This window comes from Zea mays, chromosome 2 (genome assembly GCF_902167145.1).
Source record: "Zea mays cultivar B73 chromosome 2, Zm-B73-REFERENCE-NAM-5.0, whole genome shotgun sequence".
In the NCBI taxonomy this organism is placed as follows: Eukaryota; Viridiplantae; Streptophyta; class Magnoliopsida; order Poales; family Poaceae; genus Zea; species Zea mays.
The window spans coordinates 175,986,314-176,005,175 of NC_050097.1; the positions used below are offsets into that span (position 1 = coordinate 175,986,314).

An 18,862-nucleotide genomic window follows, 5' to 3' on the forward strand; every position below is an offset into this window, starting at 1 on the left:
TATCGGAAACCTTATGACAGCCGATTTGATCACCACCCATACCCACAGGGAACTAGGATACCCGAATTCACGAAATTTTCGGGTGATCAAGGAAAAAACACGCGCGAACATATAGGCCAGTTCTTAGCACAATTGGGAGAATTGGCCAACACAGAGGCATTTCACGTACGTTTATTTTCATTATCTCTAACAGGGACCACATTTGCATGGTATCTGTTGGGGGCCTTCGGCTTCCGAAGGTCCTCAAAAACATGGTTTGACAATGTTTTCCAAGTGAGATATGTGAACAGGTATCTTCGGAATCAGGTTACGGGTATACAAGAGTATGGTCAAGACGAAGCTTGAATGGGACGAAAGGCGCTCATGACGAAGGATAAGATGATCACGAAGCTATGCGCAGAAAAGCTTCGGCATGAAAGCAGAAAAGGGGAACCGACTTAAAGATGAAAAGCCAAATTAGACCTCGAAGAATTACTATAGAGTTATTGATAAATGTAAAGGGCATTAATGTAATTCTACACAGGCTGCGTCCCGTGCCTATAAATAGATGAACAGTACTCCCGTACTATTCACGCTGACTTGACATTCGCTTTTTCACATCACGCCTGTACCTTTACTTTCCATCAATCCGAAAGTACATTTATAATTTGTTATTATGATTTTGATAATAAAAAATAAAAATAAATGAACGATAATATCCGTATTATTGTTTGTATTTCATATACAAATTCTTCTTTGTCATCTATCGAGCTTACGAAGGTTTTTTCCTTCATAACCTTCGTCCGGAATTCATTTTATCCGAAGGGATATAATGACTTCAAAGGCGAAGGACTTTAACATTTAACACTTTTTATGTTGCCTTGTTCTTAACTCGAAGCATTTGAGAACAAGTCACCAACATTGGCGCCCACCTCCGGTGAACTCACTTCCATTTTTTGAGTTTTGAACACCTTCGGCAAGCATCACCTTCATCATGCCGCCGAAAAAAGCTTCAGCAACAGGGGCTGCCACTCTGCAGCCACTGGACCCCAATCAGGATGTCCTTTCTCTTAGGGAGGCCCGAAGCCAGAAGAGGAAGGCCACCAGTCCAACGCCTCCGGAGGACGACTTGGATCAAGAAATCCAAAACTTGGAGATGCTCCATCAACAGGTTCAACGAAAGAAGGAAAAGATGGCTCGTCTAGCTGACCTACAGAGGCAGATAGATGAAGCTTCGGAAGAAGTTCGTCATCTTGCTCAAGATGACCAGAATCGAAGGCCTCCGCGTAGAGAGCTCCATCAGGACGACTTCTACAATGAGGATGACTGGTATGAAGATTTTCATCATGGAAATTTTGCTTTTGATGATGCTTCTCCTCTGTCAACAGAACTGCAGGCTACACCATGGCCCCAGTCTTACAAGCCACCCCAGCTCCCCATGTACGACGGTCATTCAGACCCGAAGCAATTCTTGATGAGCTATGAAGCAACCATATCTTCGTATGGTGGCAATACTGCAGTCATGGCAAAGTCTTTCGTCATGGCCGTCAATAGTGTTGCACAAACCTGGTACTCCTCTCTTCGGCCAGGAACAATCACCTCATGGCAAAAGCTGAAGGACATGTTGATAACCAGCTTCCAAGGGTTTCAGACGAAGCCGGTCACTGCTCAAGCTTTATTCCAGTGCACCCAGGACCACGAAGAATACCTTCAGGTGTATGTCCGAAGGTTCCTGCGTCTGAGGGCACAGGCACCAACAGTGCCCAATGGAATTGTCATTGAGGCCATGATTAAGGGACTTCGGCCGGGACCTTCAGCTCAATACTTTGCCAGGAAACCACCTCAAACTTTGGAGAAGCTGCTCCAGAAGATGGACGAGTATATTCGAGCTGACAATGACTTTCGCCAAAGAAGGGAGGAAGCATTCAGGTTCTTTGAAATGACCAGGGGCTTCGGAGGAAGATTCCATCCGAGGCACGTCAGGTCAATTCACAATTCTACTCAAAGTGATAATAGAGGGAGTCAACAGCAAAGGCCACAGTACTCCTCGCAAGCTTCGGGGCAGCAGCAAAGCTCTTTTCGGCCGCCAGCGCCAAGGGGCAGAGGCGCTAGGGGCTTCGGGGGAAGATTTGGGGATCAGCCAAGAAAAATTTACTGCCTATTATGTGGTGAAGACAAGGGCCATACCACCAGGATGTGCCATGTTACCATCCAGAAGCAAAAGGAGATAGCAGAAGCTGCATCACAACAGAGTCAGCCGAAGCAGGTCATGTATACTGCTTCGTACCATTCGCCTTACATTCCAGAATATGTAGGCAATCACCCTGCAGCTTCTGTTGCTTCGGCAAGTCAACCCCAAGCATCTTGGCAACAGCCTCCACCGCCACCACCAACACAACGAGGTCAACAGCCAGAAGGGAGTCAGCACACTCACCTCCAGCGGGACTTCAGAGAGGAGTCCGAAGCTCGCACAATCAATAGCACTGTGCCAGAGTCGAAGCACATTTACTGACAAATATCCTACCTCGACAGCAGCCTTTCGCATTTTCGCATTCAGTATTACTTTCTTTTTAATAAGGAACAATTATGGGAAGTTTAAGTACTTTTTATCGTTTTTCAATCTCTTGTGACAGTTTCGCTTTTTACCATAATGAAAATATATCTTCTCCATAGGCTTAAGTTGCCAAAGCATAAGAATTTATGGTGGCAAGAAGGACCTTCGAATTATCAAAAATTTTGTTCTAAGGAATGCAACATAATTTCTCCGAAAAAGCAAAAGTCGTTCCTAAGGGAGCGCAGTGTAAGTTTTCTGCTCAAAAGTCGTTCCGAAGGGAATGCAGAGCTTACAGCGAAAAATAAACGCTGATTCCGCTGAAAGTAAAAGGCGAAGAAGCTCCTAAGGGAGGCTTACTGCGAAAAATAAACGCTGATTCCGCTGAAAGTAAAAGGCGAAGAAGCTCCTAAGGGAGGCTTACAACGAAAAATAAACGCTGATTCCGCTGAAGTAAAAGGCGAAGAAGCTCCTAAGGGAGGCTTGCAGTGAAAAAATATCGACCTTCGGCAAATATCATTTTGCATAACATCACATCATTACATCATTTGCATAGCATAACATCATACATCATATTGCATCAACAACGCAAGAAGGGAGTCTCGGTATTGATATTTGAAGATTGTTTTGAAGACATAGTGACAAGGCACAAAAAATAGCTATTAAAGAGTTATACCTTCCTCAAACTCTGAAATGGAAAGATTTATTGATTATTGGTTTTCCGAGGATTGGTTACTGATTTCATGAGAACACGGATATTATTTACGAAGCATGAAAAGAAGGGAAGGTGTTTTTTCGCCGAAGGCTCAAAAACGGTATGTATATGATGTTTCATGCATCATAAAGAATAGAACTATAAACAGCTAATATATTACATTCAAAGTTACAAAATATTACACACAACAAATGTTACATTCTCAATGTTTTCTACAATAACAGCTAATCTTCCCTTAGAACTATCTCTGCAGCTTCGTTCAGTAGTTGATCAACAACTTTATCCATGATAGCTTCGGCCATTTTCCTAATTTCGTCGTCCCCCTTCGCGTGGGGGTCCGCAGATGGCTCGGCAGGTTCTGAGGGAGGAGAAGATACAGCTATATTACTATTACAAACTGTGAATATTACAAACCGTGAACAAGTTCGAAATCAAAAAATTACAACAAAGAATCAAAAACCACTAGTCAATACCTATTTGCCCTTTGGGCTCTACACTTTTTTCAGCATCCTCGACTATTTTTCTAGCATCCTGAATGCCTTTTTCGCTTTTTCGAATAATTTCTTGGGTCATTTCCCGGCCACCATTATCCCAGATGTCGGTGAAAAATTTCCCACCGGCCAGGCTTGCTTCGGCTGAGGGGTCTTTTATATCTTTGGAGGATAAGGCGGTTTCGGATTATGCCAAAAATTTCACGTGCTCACAGTCTTTCCTCTCCAAGATAGTAGCAATCCCCCTGGCACCCGAAAAGGCACATATATCTCCGCGGCTATTCAAGATTTCCTCAAAAGCCTCAGCTTCGTGACTGATCCATTCAATTGGGCCTTCGGGGTCACCCCTTGTGAAGTTTTCCTCGCTCGAGAATGCGCCAACGCTGGTGAAGCTGGTCTTTATTTTCTTAGCGCATTTTATAGATTTGTTATAACACCTTTTCTTGGATGCATGAAGCTCTTCAACGTTTCTTTCTAAATGATTTGCCCATTGATCACTAAGTTCCCGTTTGGTCTCTTCAAGTATGCGTTCTTCTTTAGCTCTGACTAACTGCTTCCGAAGATCCTCAATTTCGCGCTTTTGAGCCTCAGCTTGAGCTTTAGAAGTAGCTTCGTCTTCCTTTATTTTATCCACCAGTGTAAGCAGAATTTTATCTTTTTCCAAAGCTTCGTTCCTCAGCTTAATAACCTCTGTTCGTAGGTTGTTGAAAGCAATATTATAGCTCTCGTCTTCGGCATTCTTTTGCGCTCTCAAAGCATTGCTAAGTATTAAACCCTATATGAAAAGAATTAGTATAAGAATAAAAGCATAATTCAAAATTTATAAGCTTCCAAATATACAATTTTCATACCTTCAGACTATTATATGCGAGGCTATCTGCAAGATCGTCCTTCGTCATAGCGCAGAGGCCAACTTCAAGCTTCGAGAACCCCATACTTCTAGCCATCTCCCGGCAGACAGATAATTCTTTGTTGTCTGGGAGGCAGTATAAGAAGTCATCTTCGTTTGTGCCATTGAATACTAAGGCCCCCTTTGGATACTTCAGTTCTCAGGCATAGTGATTAACTTCAAAAATCTCTTCTTCAGATAATATTTTTCCCGAAGCATGTCGTACAATATAATCGAGGGCTTTGGAGGATGCTTCGGGGGCAGCAGTACCAGTTTCTTCAACCAAAATTGGCTCTGCTATTTCTGTTTCTTCGGCTTCCAAGGATTTCACCTTGGCGGGCTCTGAAGGCCCAGCTTCAGTTTCTGCCTGGTTCTTTGAAGCTTCGGCAACAAAGGCTTCAGTGTGCACTTCGGAAGTTTCAACAATTTTCTTCGGAGTCATGCTTGAAGACTTAATTGTCTCCAAAACATCCAGCACATTAACCATCCTTTTTCTTTTGGGGGTCACTGCTGGACCCTTTTGGCTTTTTGCTGCCTCAATTTTTGCTGAAGGACTTAAAATTTCATGTGTCCTTGTTTCCGTAGCCTCCGGTTCTTCTATTTTCTTCATTTTCGGTATTATAATTGGCTCTTCAACATTCGGTAGGAGAGTAGGCTCCTTGGCTTTGGTGGCCGCAGAGGTTTCACCGACATATTCAGGCACTGTGGCCGGTTCAATATAGCGTGGCCGGTGTGTGAGAACCTTGACCCTTTTCCTCTTCGGCGCTGGCTCGCTAGAAGCGGCCGAAGCAACTTCCTTCGCATAAGGTGTGTTCTTTCTTTTTTGACCCCGCGTTGGATAACGATAGTCGGGGTAGACAAACCCAATTGCATCAAATACTCGGTTGAGTCTCTTCTTCTTTCAGCCTCTGAAGGCTGCTGATAGTGCAATGTCTTCGGCTTTCGAGTATAATCCAAGCAATTCATCGCTTATGGCCTCAATACTTTTCAACCAGTCATCATCTGGCTCAACAAACTTATCTCCGTATTTGAATGTGTATTTTAGCCTGACTAGTCCACCTTCGTCAGGTTCCTTGACGGTTTCCTTCGGCATTTCCCAGTTATCCGCAAGTGGCCATACTCTGAAGGCAATGTGTTCTTGCATTAAATCCCTTGTCCCAATAAAAGAGCACACCGCGCCGAAGGCTCTCTGGCATTCTTCGGCTGCTTCATCCATCTCCACCTTCGGCCTCCGAAGGCCGAAGCGTTGCCAAATAGGGCGCATAATGATACCTTTAATATCTTCCCGAGTTTTTAAATCATTCTTCACATAAAACCATTCCGTCATCCAGTTGCCGGGCCATCTTTTCCGAAAGGTTGGCACGAGACAGCTTGACCCAGATCGGGCGCCGAAGCTGTAGCAGCCAAAATTGTTGTGATACTACTCTTTACCCCAAGGTTTCGTCTCGTACAATAGCTCATGTATATTGCAGAAACTTTTTGCATTTGGTTCTAAACCTTGGCTCCCCACGGCCCACACAAAGATGCCCATCCTCATGATTGCTTCGGGAGTAAGTTGGTGAAGGTAGATTTCAAATATCTTCAGTATTTCCACGACAAAACTGCTCAAGGGAAATCGCAATCCAGCCTTTAAGAAGCTTCGGAATATCACGACTTCATTTTCCTCGGGAGTCGGACAAGTCTTCTCTCCCTCGTCAGCCCTCACAACAGACAAGTCCCGAAAATACCTGCCCCTCATATTGACAAGATGACTTTCTTTAATACTGGATTTACCAAAAACCGCATGGCTTGGTCGCCAAGGTCGATCTTTGGAGTCTTCACCACCACTATCCACATCATAACTATCACTGTCACCAGTATCTTCAGATAAACCCTCCAAAATCTCCCTAGTAATCTTCTCTGTATTAGTCTTTGATATTGATTGAAGAAAGCCCAGATGCATCTCCTTAGAAAGGCTCAGCTTCGAATCGCCAACAGCTTTCTTATCTTCAGACATCTTCGCAAACGCTGAGAAAGTGCTCTCGAAACCGAAGCTTAAAAATTTTAAAAGCCAAGCAAGTGTTGTTGCGCACAGGCTAAAAATTGAGTGAGCAAGAGCAGATGGCAAGAAAGCATGCCAAATAAAATTCGTGGTGAGCTCTTATTTATACACCTAGTGCGTTGAAAACTGGAGGGTCCCGCTTGTCAAAGACTGTTGCTATTCTAGCAAAGGGAAGGTGTTTTTTCGGACCTTCGGCTTAAAGCCTTCGTCCATGTCGCAATATGAATTTATTATTCCAGCAAATTAATATTGCGAGGGGCTACTGTTGGGGGCCTTCAGCTTCCGAAGGTCCTCAAAAACATGATTTGACAATGTTTTCCAAGTGAGATATGTGAACAGGTATCTTCGGAATCAGGTTACGGGTATACAAGAGTATGGTCAAGACGAAGCTTGAATGGGACGAAAGGCGCTCATGACGAAGGATAAGATGATCACGAAGCTATGCGCAGAAAAGCTTCGGCATGACAGCAGAAAAGGGGAACCGACTTAAATATGAAAAGCCAAATTAGACCTCGAAGAATTACTATAGAGTTATTGATAAATGTAAAGGGCATTAATGTAATTCTACACAGGCTGCGTCCCGTGCCTATAAATAGATGAACAGTACTCCCGTACTATTCACGCTGACTTGACATTCGCTTTTTCACATCACGCCTGTACCTTTACTTTCCATCAATCCGAAAGTACATTTATAATTTGTTATTATGATTTTGATAATAAAAAATAAAAATAAATGAACGATAATATCCGTATTATTGTTTGTATTTCATATACAAATTCTTCTTTGTCATCTATCGAGCTTACGAAGGTTTTTTCCTTCATAACCTTCGTCCGGAATTCATTATATCCGAAGGGATATAATGACTTCAAAGACGAAGGACTTTAACATTTAACACTTTTTATGTTGCCTTGTTCTTAACTCGAAGCATTTGAGAACAAGTCACCAACAGTATGCTACTTTACCTCTTAATTCCATTTCATCATGGGGGGATCTAGAACAAAAATTTCATGATCATTTTTTCTCCGGTGACTACGAGTTGGATTTGGTAGATTTAGTGTCATTGCGACAGGCAAAAGATGAATCGGTTAATGATTACATCCGGAGATTCCGAGATACAAGAAACTGATGCTTCCAAATTCATTTAGCAGAAAAACAGCTAGCAGGATTAGCCTTTAATGGTCTACGATATTATTTAAAAGAAAGATTAGAAGGCATCCAATTTTTTACACTAGCACAGTTACACCAGAGAGCTTTGGCTTGTGAAAGCCGAAGCAAAGAAACTGCTAAAACAATTCATCACAACGTACATATAGTAGAATGCGACCAAAGTAGCTCAGATGACGAATCAACAGAAGTGTATGCTGCTGAAATGGTTTGGCCAAAGCAGGCCAAATCTTCGGCTTGTTCCTCTTTACAGCCGGTTCAAAAGAAACGGCAAGAAGAGGTTAAGTTTACGTTTAATGTTGGTAAGTGTGATAAAATATTTGACGAATTACTCAAAAATGGCAATATTAAAATAAATCACACTGTTCCATCCGCCGACGAGCTAAAACGCCGTGCATACTGCAAGTGGCATAACTCATTTTCTCATGCCACTAATGATTGTAATGTGTTTCGGCGACAGATTCAATCGGCCATTAACGAGGGACGATTGAAATTTCAGGAAATGCAGGTGGATACAGAGCCCTTTCCGATGAACATGATCGACTTCGAGGGCAAGAAAGTCCTGGTTCGGCCAAACACAGCCGATAAAGGCAAAGGCAAAGAAACAATCATCGGGAATGCTAAAAAGGCCGATGGAGATTGTAAAGTTTCTTGCAGGAAAGTGGTGGCCGAGAAGACTCCCGATGGAGGGGAGACCCTGAAGGTGACCATCACAGCCTCTAGCACTGGGGGGCAAGCGCAGACAGGGAGACAGTTGCGGGAACCCGTGCTGCGTATCGCGGACAGTCCGCCATCCAGACGCGGACGGTCCGACGCTTCTCCGGACGGTCCGAAGAACTCCAGCGGACGGTCCAGCCATGCTCAGGACTCGCAGCGGCCACGTACCTTCAAACCACGACGACCAAAGATAGGTACATGGAAAACTAATACATTTAAAGCAGCTGGTCGGCTGGTCAATTCCGGCCCGACTTTCGATCAATTGTTGTCTAAATACGTGAAAAAGAAGGCCGGCCCCAGTGACCGGCCAGCAAAGCGACCCCGCTCACCCATTCATGAGCAACGTCAGGTCAGGCCGATTGGACCACCCCACCAATCGGAAGAAATGAAAGGTCATACTGTACAATTGAGACCTAACATACCGACATGGACACCTCCACCCCCTTATCCGTATATGCCATATCCATACACATACTTACCTCCACCATATGTCCCAAATCAAATGTGGGGTATGGCACCATATCCATTTGGGATGCCACGGTACCCCGCCTGGGGGGCACCCCAAACATCTGTTTTTGACAGGTTGGCGCCGCCAGTACAAGACCGATTGAGCACTGCTGAATCCGGTCACCAGGCACAGGCCCAACGAGATTGCCGGACTACTCGGCCTCCAAGGCCGACCAATCCGGTAGGGGGGCATATGCCTGCAGCAACTCAAAGAACAACAAAAAAGGACATCATCAAAATAGGTACTGCAGATGTTGTCATACATGAAGATAATAAAGGGCCGATGATTTTTGGCGAATCGGCCAACACAACCAAAAAGGATACGGCTACCATCAAAACAGCCGATCCAAAATACTCCATGTCTCGATGGTGCCCAGCGGGATTGACACGATCCCAAAAGCGGAAATTACAGCGCCTAAGAGCAAAGGAGAGCCAGGAGAAGGAGGCGGAAAAGATATTCAATGACACACATCCACAGTACCCGCCACCACAAAAGAAATGGAGACCACAGGCCGTTGAGGAAAAACAAACGGCCACACTTGTGCAGCACCCTGCAGGTATGGCATATAGCTCGGCCAACAAGGCTGGACAATCTGCATCAGGCACGGACCGTCCGACCTTTGTGCGCGGACTGTCCACCGTTCACCAGGAAGCCTCCGGACAACCTGCACCAGGCGCGGACCGTCCGACCCTTGTGCGCGGACCGTCCGCCGTTCACCAGGAAGCCTCCGACGACACGCCGACATCAATGGAAGAGGACGACCTGCTGGGAGAAGACCTGGTCGACTATGAGGCTTCTCCAGAACGCCCAGGTATGGATGTAAATGTTATTACATTTTCCGCCGATTGTACTATTATCGGCGACGATGAACCTGTTGTTGCCCAGTTTGATTTTGGTCCTAAAGAAGCCGCCTTTACTAAACCAAAGGAATCAGTAAATCATTTAAAGCCGCTCTTCGTGCGCGGTCACATTGATGGGATACCGATTGCTAAGATGTTGGTAGATGGAGGAGCGGCTGTAAATCTAATGCCTTATTCATTGTATAGAAAATTAGGTAAACAAGATGACGAACTTGTCAAGACCAACATGACCCTCAGCGGTGTTGGAACTGATAGTTCGATCAAAGCCAGGGGAGTCACGTCCGTTGAATTAACCATCGGGACTAAGACCCTTGCTGCTGCATTCTTCGTCGCTGATGTAGAAGGAAATTACAGTTTAATCCTAGGCAGAGATTGGATTCACGCTAATCAATGTATACCTTCTACATTACATCAAATGTTAATACAATGGGTAGGCGATGACATAGAACAAGTACATGCTGATGTATCGGCCTGCATCGCTGTGGCCGATGCCCCTGTACTCTGGACTTATGAGACTGCTACATGTCTCACAGGAGTAGATTTTTCTGATTATCAATTCATAAGTATAGATAAGAAAGGTTTCATTCCTGTAATGCTAGAGCCGATGGAGAATTGGCTAAATCCTAAATAAAGTTTAAATGATGAATACACACAAAGTTCAAGAGTCTTTGGTCACAGATAGTTCGGCTTCCAAGGACGGATGGTCTGGTCTTTCACAAAAAGGTTCGGACTTGAAGACCGAACATCTATCGCAGCGAAAAGACAGTATTACGGATGATCCGGTCCCCGAAACCGGAAAGTCCACCGTCACACCAAGGTCATCTAATTCCTCTGTGGGGAACATGATAGAGGAATTCAGAGATCTTGATAAACTAGGACAGGGGTTTACATCAGCCGATCCTTTGGAAGAGATTGACATAGGAGATGGTAAAACTCCAAGGCCGACTTTTGTAAACAAGACCCTGGAGACCGATCCTAGAGATGAGATGATCGGTCTATTGAAGGAATATTCAGATTGCTTTGCTTGGAATTACACTGAGATGCCTGGATTAAGCCGAGAGATCGTAGAGCATCGGCTGCCTATTAAATCTGGTTTCAGACCTTTCAAGCAGAGAGCTAGAACATTTCGTCCAGATCTTCTCCCACGCATCAAGGACGAAATCCACCGGTTGCTAGAAGCTGATTTTATCAGACCTTGCAGATACGCAGAGTGGGTCTCCAATATTGTGCCAGTGGAGAAAAAAGAGTCAGGTAAGCTTAGAGTATGCATTGATTTTCACAATTTAAATAGAGCAACTCCTAAAGATGAATATCCCATGCCCATAGCCGACACATTAATCAATAATGCATCAGGAAATAGAATTATTAGCTTCCTTGATGGTAATGCCGGATATAATCAGATTTTCATGGCCGAAGAAGATGCGTCTAAAATGACCTTTATATGTCCAGGCTTCATTGGTTTATTTGAGTGGGTTGTCATGACATTTGGTCTGAAAAATGCTGGTGCTACTTATCAGAGAGCTATGAATTTGATCTTCCATGAATTGTTAGGAAACACTGTGGAAGTTTACATTGATAATATTGTAGTCAAATCGGCTGAGTTTAGTTCCCATATAGCTGATTTGCGCAAAGCCTTTGATAAAATGTGTTGGTATGGTTTGAAAATGAACCCACACAAATGTGCTTTTGAGTGTCGGCTGGTAAGTTTTTAGGATTTGTCATCCATGAACATGGTATAGAGATAGACCCTGACCGAATCAAGTCTATTCGGAATGTGGGACCTCCGACCTATAAGGTCGAGGTACAGAAGTTTCTCGGCAATGTGAATTACTTACGAAGGTTTATTTCTAACCTAGCCGGGAAGATTGATGCGTTCACCCCTATTCTTCGGCTTAAGATTGATGTCGAATTCGCTTGGGGGGCAGAACAACAAGAAGCATTTGATCTCATCAAAAAATACTTATCTTCGACTCCCGTATTAAAAGCACCACGAGCAGGAGTACCATTCCGATTATACATTGCAGCTGAAGATAAGGTCATTGGGGCTGTTCTGACACAAGAAACTGAGGGGAAGGAACATGTGGTGACATATCTAAGCCGAAGGTTGGTGGATGCTGAAACAAGGTACACTTTTATTGAGAAGTTATGCTTAAGCTTGTTTTATGCATGCACCAAATGTAGATGTTATTTACTGTCTAGTTATTGCACTGTTTCTGGTCAAGCCGATGTGATCAAATACATGTTGCATAACCCAATTATGAGTGGTAGAATTGGTAAGTGGGCTTATGCACTCATAGAATATGACTTGGCCTATGAACCATTGAAATCTATGAAAGGCCAAGTCGTAGCAGATTTCATTGTAGAACATCGGTTTAGCGATATTCATAAATTAGACATGTCATACCTCACTATTACTCCTTGGATTTTATATTTTGATGGATCGGTTTGCAATGAAGGGCAAGGAATTGGCATCGTACTTGTTTCACCAAGTAATATCTCCTTCGACTTCTCTAGCCGATTGAAAACTTATTGCACTAATAATCAAGCCGAATATGAGGCCCTCTTATTCGGCTTGGAACTTTTAAATTGTATGGGAGTAAAACATGTGGAGGCATTTGGTGATTCTCAGCTGGTCGTCAAACAAGTGTTAGAAGAATATCAATGCTTTGATGGTACTCTGAATAGTTACCTTGAAAAATGTTGGAGCATAATCCATTCTTTTGACGAATTCAGTATTCGGCATATTTCGAGAGTTGAGAATCATAGAGCTAACAATCTGGCACAAGATGCATCAGGTTATCGGATAAAGCGAGGGAGATTCCACGACACTGAAAATCTGATAACCGGTGTAGGGCCAATTCCCCAGGTCGCGGACCGTCCGCGTCGAGACGCCGGACCGTCCGGGGTTACCAGAAATGTTCTCCTAATTGAATCGGCTGATAATGAAACCAATGCAAGTGATTGGAGGACACCTATACTTAATTATTTACAAAATCCCAATATCAAGACAGATAAGAACATTCGGCGTACATCTTTCAAGTATGTCTTGATGAGTGATGAACTCTACCGCCGAACAGTCAACGACGTCCTGCTTAAGTGCTTGGGCCCAGATGATGCTATATTGGCCATGGCCGAAGTACATGAAGGAATTTGTGGTACCCACCAATCGGCTCCAAAGATGAAATGGCTCTTGCGAAGGTCTGGTTTTTATTGGCCTAACATGATAGCTGATTGTTTCAAGTACTACAAGGGTTGCCAAGTGTGTCAAAAATTTGGCGACCTACAGTTGGTCCCTGCAGCCGAATTACATCCTATCATCAAGCCTTGGCCGTTCAGAGGATGGGGATTAGACTTTATTGGAGAAATTCATCCTTCATCATCAAAGGGGCATCAGTTCGTGTTAGTTGCCACTGACTACTTCACCAAATGGACTGAAGTCGTTGCTCTGAAAAACATGACACACAAGGAGGTAATTGAGTTCATAACTGACCATATTATTCATAGATTCGGCATTCCCCAGACCTTGACTACAGATCAAGGGACTTCTTTTATGTCAAAGGAGGTACGTGAATTTGCTGAATTATATAGAATTAAGTTGCTTAATTCATCTCCATACTATGCTCAGGCCAATGGACAAGCCGAGTCTAGTAATAGGACATTGATCAACTTGATAAAAAAGAAGATATCTGATAATCCTAAGCATTGACATAAGATTTCGTCCGAAGCTTTATGGGCTCATAGAATATCTAAACATAATGCTACTAAAGTGTCTCCTTTTGAGCTTGTCTATGGGCAGGAAGCAGTGTTGCCTATGGAAATAAGTTTGAATGCTGTCAGGTTCGCCAGACAAAATGATCTAACTCTCACTGATTATTACGATGCAATGATGGATAATATTGATGAGGTGAGCGACAAGAGGGTGATAGCTTTGGGCGCAATAGAAAAGGACAAGATCATGGTAGCCAGGGCCTACAATAAGAAGGTCAAAGCAAAGTCATTTCAAGTAGGGGACCTGGTGTGGAAGACCATCCTGCCCCTAAGGAATAAAGACCGGAAGTTTGGAAAATGGTCGCCAAGCTAGGAGGGTCCTTATAAAGTAAAACAGGTAGTATCTGGTAACGCCTATTTACTACAAACATTACAAGGCAAGGATTTACCCAAAGCTTTGAATGGGCGTTTCCTCAAGCAGTACCATCCTAGTATGTGGCAAGATGCTTAAGAAAACCGATGTGATCACATCGAGTTAAGATGCTTTTGGCTTGCCTAGCTCCACCAAAAGGCAGGGGGGCATATGTTTGTGTCACACCCGGTTTTAGAAGGCAAACCGAATGCGAACCATGTACGTGCCAGGATCAGCAATTCACGTACACAACAATTACATAACATGGACATCATCACACAGTGCTCAAATAGTATTAAAAAGGGAAATAGTCGATTACATCATATGTCTGAGACATCCACATAGTCTTTACAATAAATCAAAGTGCGGAAAAGAAACGTAGATAAACGCGGCCTTCACAGGCAGCCGACTGGGGGTTGCCGCTAACCCACGCCTAGAACTCATCGTAGTCTTGGAACTCCTAGAAGTCTCCTTCCACAGCTTCATCTTCTCCTGAGCAGTGGTTGCAATGCTGACAACCTGGGGATGGGGGGGGGGGGGGCGTTTGGTGTGTAGAGCAAGGGTGAGTACACATCAACATACTCAGCAAGTATCCTGTTTGGCTGTAGTGGACTAGCTTTATGTGGGGATAAGTCAAGCAGTTGCTTTTAGTTGGTCAGATTATTATTTACTAGTAGAAAGCCAGGTTTTAGCATTAACCCAAGTTATTAGCCCGATGTACCCTTTCCAAACGGAAAGAATACCACTTACCAGCACCATAGACATAGCCAAAACCATCAGTCTTATTGCCACCTGTAAACCAAAGTGTCTCTGATCAAGTACCACTAATCACTGGAGCTCCCTTGGCCGCTCATAACCGCGAGCACGGCTGATATATCAGTTTTCAAACACTCTGCAGAGGTTGTGCACTTTACCCACAAGCCGTGATTCCCTTTCTGCCCGGAGATCATGACTCTCCATTGATCACTACCAAGGTGACCCAGCAGGGCATCACTACGTAGCCTTTACAAAGATTCCCCAGGGCTATAGCCGCCCGTTAGGTTTCCTAAATGCACCGCACTCCTCCCCAAGGGGCGAACCCAAACTTGGCAGAGCGAGCCACATACACCGAGCCCCATTGACGGCACAACGGCTAAGCGAACTACACCCCGGATCCTCTAATTATTCAGCTAAGGGCATCCCATTCCACCCTCATGGTTGCACTGTTTTCCCGGGCGGTCATCCATAGAACAGGTCCATACGGAGAGGCACTCGAGAAACCGCTCGAGCCCCCTTAAAGGCCACAAGTATAACATCATAATAAAGGAGGGGAAAACAGCGTATCATAGATAATCTCATCATGTTCATTGATTATAGTTGAGCAATAGCATAAAGCTAAACAATAATAATCCAACCCGAATAGGTAAACAAAGACATGGATAACAAAGCTAGTCAATCCTTAGGCATAAATGTGTAATACGGGAGGTGAATTAAAGAATGAATAGGACAGAGATAGGTCAAGGGACACTTGCCTCCACCAACCGACTGCTGCTCAGGGGCTTCTCCTGCGAGTTCCTCGGGCTCTTCAACCGGATCGTTCTCTATGCGAGTGCAAACATACATACATCCATCCATTGAAATTAGGAAACCAACAATACACCATACAAGAGAACAAGTAGATTAAACATGCATAGAATATCACATACGATAATGAATTTACCATGGTTAGAAAGAGGTGGGGAAAGGTCTCGTGAGGGTTAAAGCTTATGCTCGAGGCGCGTTACGGGTAGACGGATAACTAGACGTTATGTGCTCTAGTTCCAATTGGTTCTAACAAAAGGATTAGCTACATGCACTAATGTAAACGTGACCCTTTTTAGTAGATTAACATTGAATGAGATAGACGATTAGCTATACAAATTAACTAACATAACCAATTTCCAAATTGAGACTCCTATCTTATTAATATAAACAACGTGATTAGCGCGCATAGGATAGGGGGGTAGACGGGGCGTCTGGGGGGTAGACGATCGTGTCGCGGACGCGACAGGGCGCTATGCGTCGCGTCGCGGGCACGATGAGCTACGCCAAGGCGCTGCGCGGGCACGCGCACGCGCAAAGCCACGCTTAACGTGCCGCGAATGAGTCGCGCACGCGTCGGGGCCGCGCGCCAAAGGCACGCTGGGCCGAGCTCGAGGCCGCGTCGGGGCCATCACGACACGAGCAAGGCACGCCGGCGGCACGCCGGGGCGGGCGGGCGAACACGGGCGACGGCGAGGGCGGTCGGGCCGGGCGCGGGGCTCGCCGGGGACGAGCGTGGCGGGGGCGGCCGAGCCGGGCGTGGGCGCCATGGCCGGGGACGGGCGGGGCGGCTCGCCGGAGAGGTTGCCGAGCACGGGGGCAGGCAGGTCGCCGGGGGCGGCCGAGCCGAGGCACGGGGCGGGCGGGCTCGCCGGGGGGCGGCCGAGGTCAGGACGGGCTCGCCGGGGGGGGGAACCGAGGGCGGCGCGAGGGCAAGGCGGGTTCGCCGGGGCAGCCGGGGGCGGGCTCGCCGAGGCGAGGGCGGGCGCGGGCTCGCCGGAGGCCGAGGCGGGCGCAGGGAGGGACGGGGCGCCGGGGGGCCGAGGTGGCTCGCTGGAGCGGGGCCGAGCGTGGGGAGGGGTGGGGGCGGGCTCGCCGGGGCGCCGAGCGGACGGGGTGGGGTGGGGAAGGGGCGGCGCGGGGCGGCAGAGCCGGGGCCGGGCGCGGCGAGGCCGGCCGAGGACGGCGCGGGGGCGGCCGAGCCGGGCGGCTCGACGAGCGGCCGGACGGGCGAGGAAGGGGGAGGGAGAAGGGGGAAGGAGAGGGGAGGAGAGGGGGGGCCTCACCGCGGCGGGGGAGGGCGGCGCGGCGGCGGCGACGCTAGGGTTAGGGAGAGGGAGAGAGAGGGAGAATGACTGGCGGGGCCCGCAGGGAGGGAAATTTTGGGGGGAAGGGGGGAGGGGCGGCTGGGCCGCCAGCTAGGCCGGCGCGAAGGGGGAGGGGGGGGGGGCGGCTGGGCCAAAATGGGGAACGGGGGAGAGAGAGAAAAAGAAAAGGTTTTTCTTTTTCCTATTTTCCATTTTCTATATCCCCTATTTCGCATATGCCTAATTCTCCAATTCACCCAACCACAAATAAAAAAGGTGCATAATCCGGCATGATGCAACAATCAAAAATAGTTCTAGGTTTTGCGTATACAAGATGTCGAGCTAATTCTAGCTATAACTTTTGGAAAAGATCAAGGCTTAGCGAGGGGAAAAGGGAAAAGGAAAGGGTAACACCTGAATTTGGTGTGAGAAAAGGAGAAAAAATTCTACCCCCAAATTCAGGGCGTTACAAACCTATCCCCCTTAAAAGAATCTCGCCCTCGAGATTCAGGGTTGGCTAGCAAAGAGCTCAGGGTATTTAGCCATCAGATCATCTTCAAGCTCCCAGGTTGCTTCTTCCTCAGAGTGATGATTCCACCTGACTTTGCACATTCTGATGGTCTTCCTTCGAGTGACTCTATCTGCGGTTTCAAGGATCTGCGCTGGCTTCTCTGTGTAGGTCAGGTCCTCCTGGACTTCAAGACCTTCCACTGGCAACTGCTCTTCCGGCACACGCAAGCACTTCTTCAACTGAGACACATGAAAGACATCATGCAGAGCAGACAAATTTTCTGGTAGGCTGAGCTGATAGGCCACTTCTCCACGTCTTGCAAGAATCTGATACGGACCAATGTAGCGGGGTGCTAGCTTGCCTTTGACTCCGAATCTTCTGACTCCTCTGATCGGTGACACTTTCAGATAGACGAAGTCTCTGACTTCGAAACTCAGCTCTCTTCTTCTTGTGTCTGCATAGCTTCGCTGTCTTGACTGCGCTATCTTCAGATTCTCTCGAACCATCTTGATGTTCTCTTCGGCTTCAAGCAGAATGTCTGGCCCGAATACTTGCTTTTCTCCAGGCTGATCCCATTGCAACGGAGTTCTACAACTCCTTCCATAGAGCGCCTGAAATGGTGACATCTTCAAGCTGGCCTGGTAACTGTTGTTATAGGAAAACTCTGCATAAGGCAATCTCTTATCCCATCCAAACTGATCTTGCAACACACAGGCTCTCAACATGTCTTCTAGAATTTGATTGGTTCTTTTGGTCTGACCATCCGTCTGCGGATGATAGGCTGAACTGAAATTCAGATGCGTGCCCAAGGCTTCATGCAACTGCTGCCAGAAATGAGAGGTGAACTGCGTTCCTCTGTCTGACACTATCTTCTTTGGCACACCATGAAGGCAAACGATCCGAGATATATACAACTCTGCCAATACTGCACTGCTGTAGTTGGTCTTGACAGGTATGAAGTGGGCTGACTTGGTCAAGCGGTCCACTACTACCCAAATGGAATCGTAGCCGGCTCGAGTGCGAGGCAATCCGACTATGAAATCCATACCAATTTCATCCCATTTCCACTGAGGAATTTGCAACGGTTGCAACAATCCAGCTGGTCTCTGGTGCTCTTCTTTGATCCTTCGACAACTATCACACATAGCCACATGCTCTGTGATTTCCCTCTTCATTCCGTACCACCAGAATTTCTTCTTCAGATCTTGATACATCTTCTCACTGCTAGGGTGAATCGAATAGGCTGTCTCATGAGCTTCCTTGAGGATCAACTTCCGAATGGATTGGACATTGAGAACACACAAGCGGTCTTTAAACCATATCACACCTTCTGCATCTTCCCGAAAATCTTTGCCTCTGCCATCTAGAATCAGTCGCCGGATCTCACTGATCTTCTCATCATTCTTCTGTGCTTCTTTGATTTCCCGCTCCAGGGTAGGTTCCAACTC

At 46.1% G+C, this 18,862-nt stretch overlaps 1 pseudogene; it reads left to right on the forward strand.

Moving 5' to 3' along the window:
* The first annotated feature begins 13,304 nt into the window (after positions 1-13,304).
* On the forward strand, positions 13,305-14,090 carry LOC118476387 (uncharacterized protein K02A2.6-like; annotated as a pseudogene).
* The last annotated feature ends 4,772 nt before the right edge of the window (positions 14,091-18,862 follow it).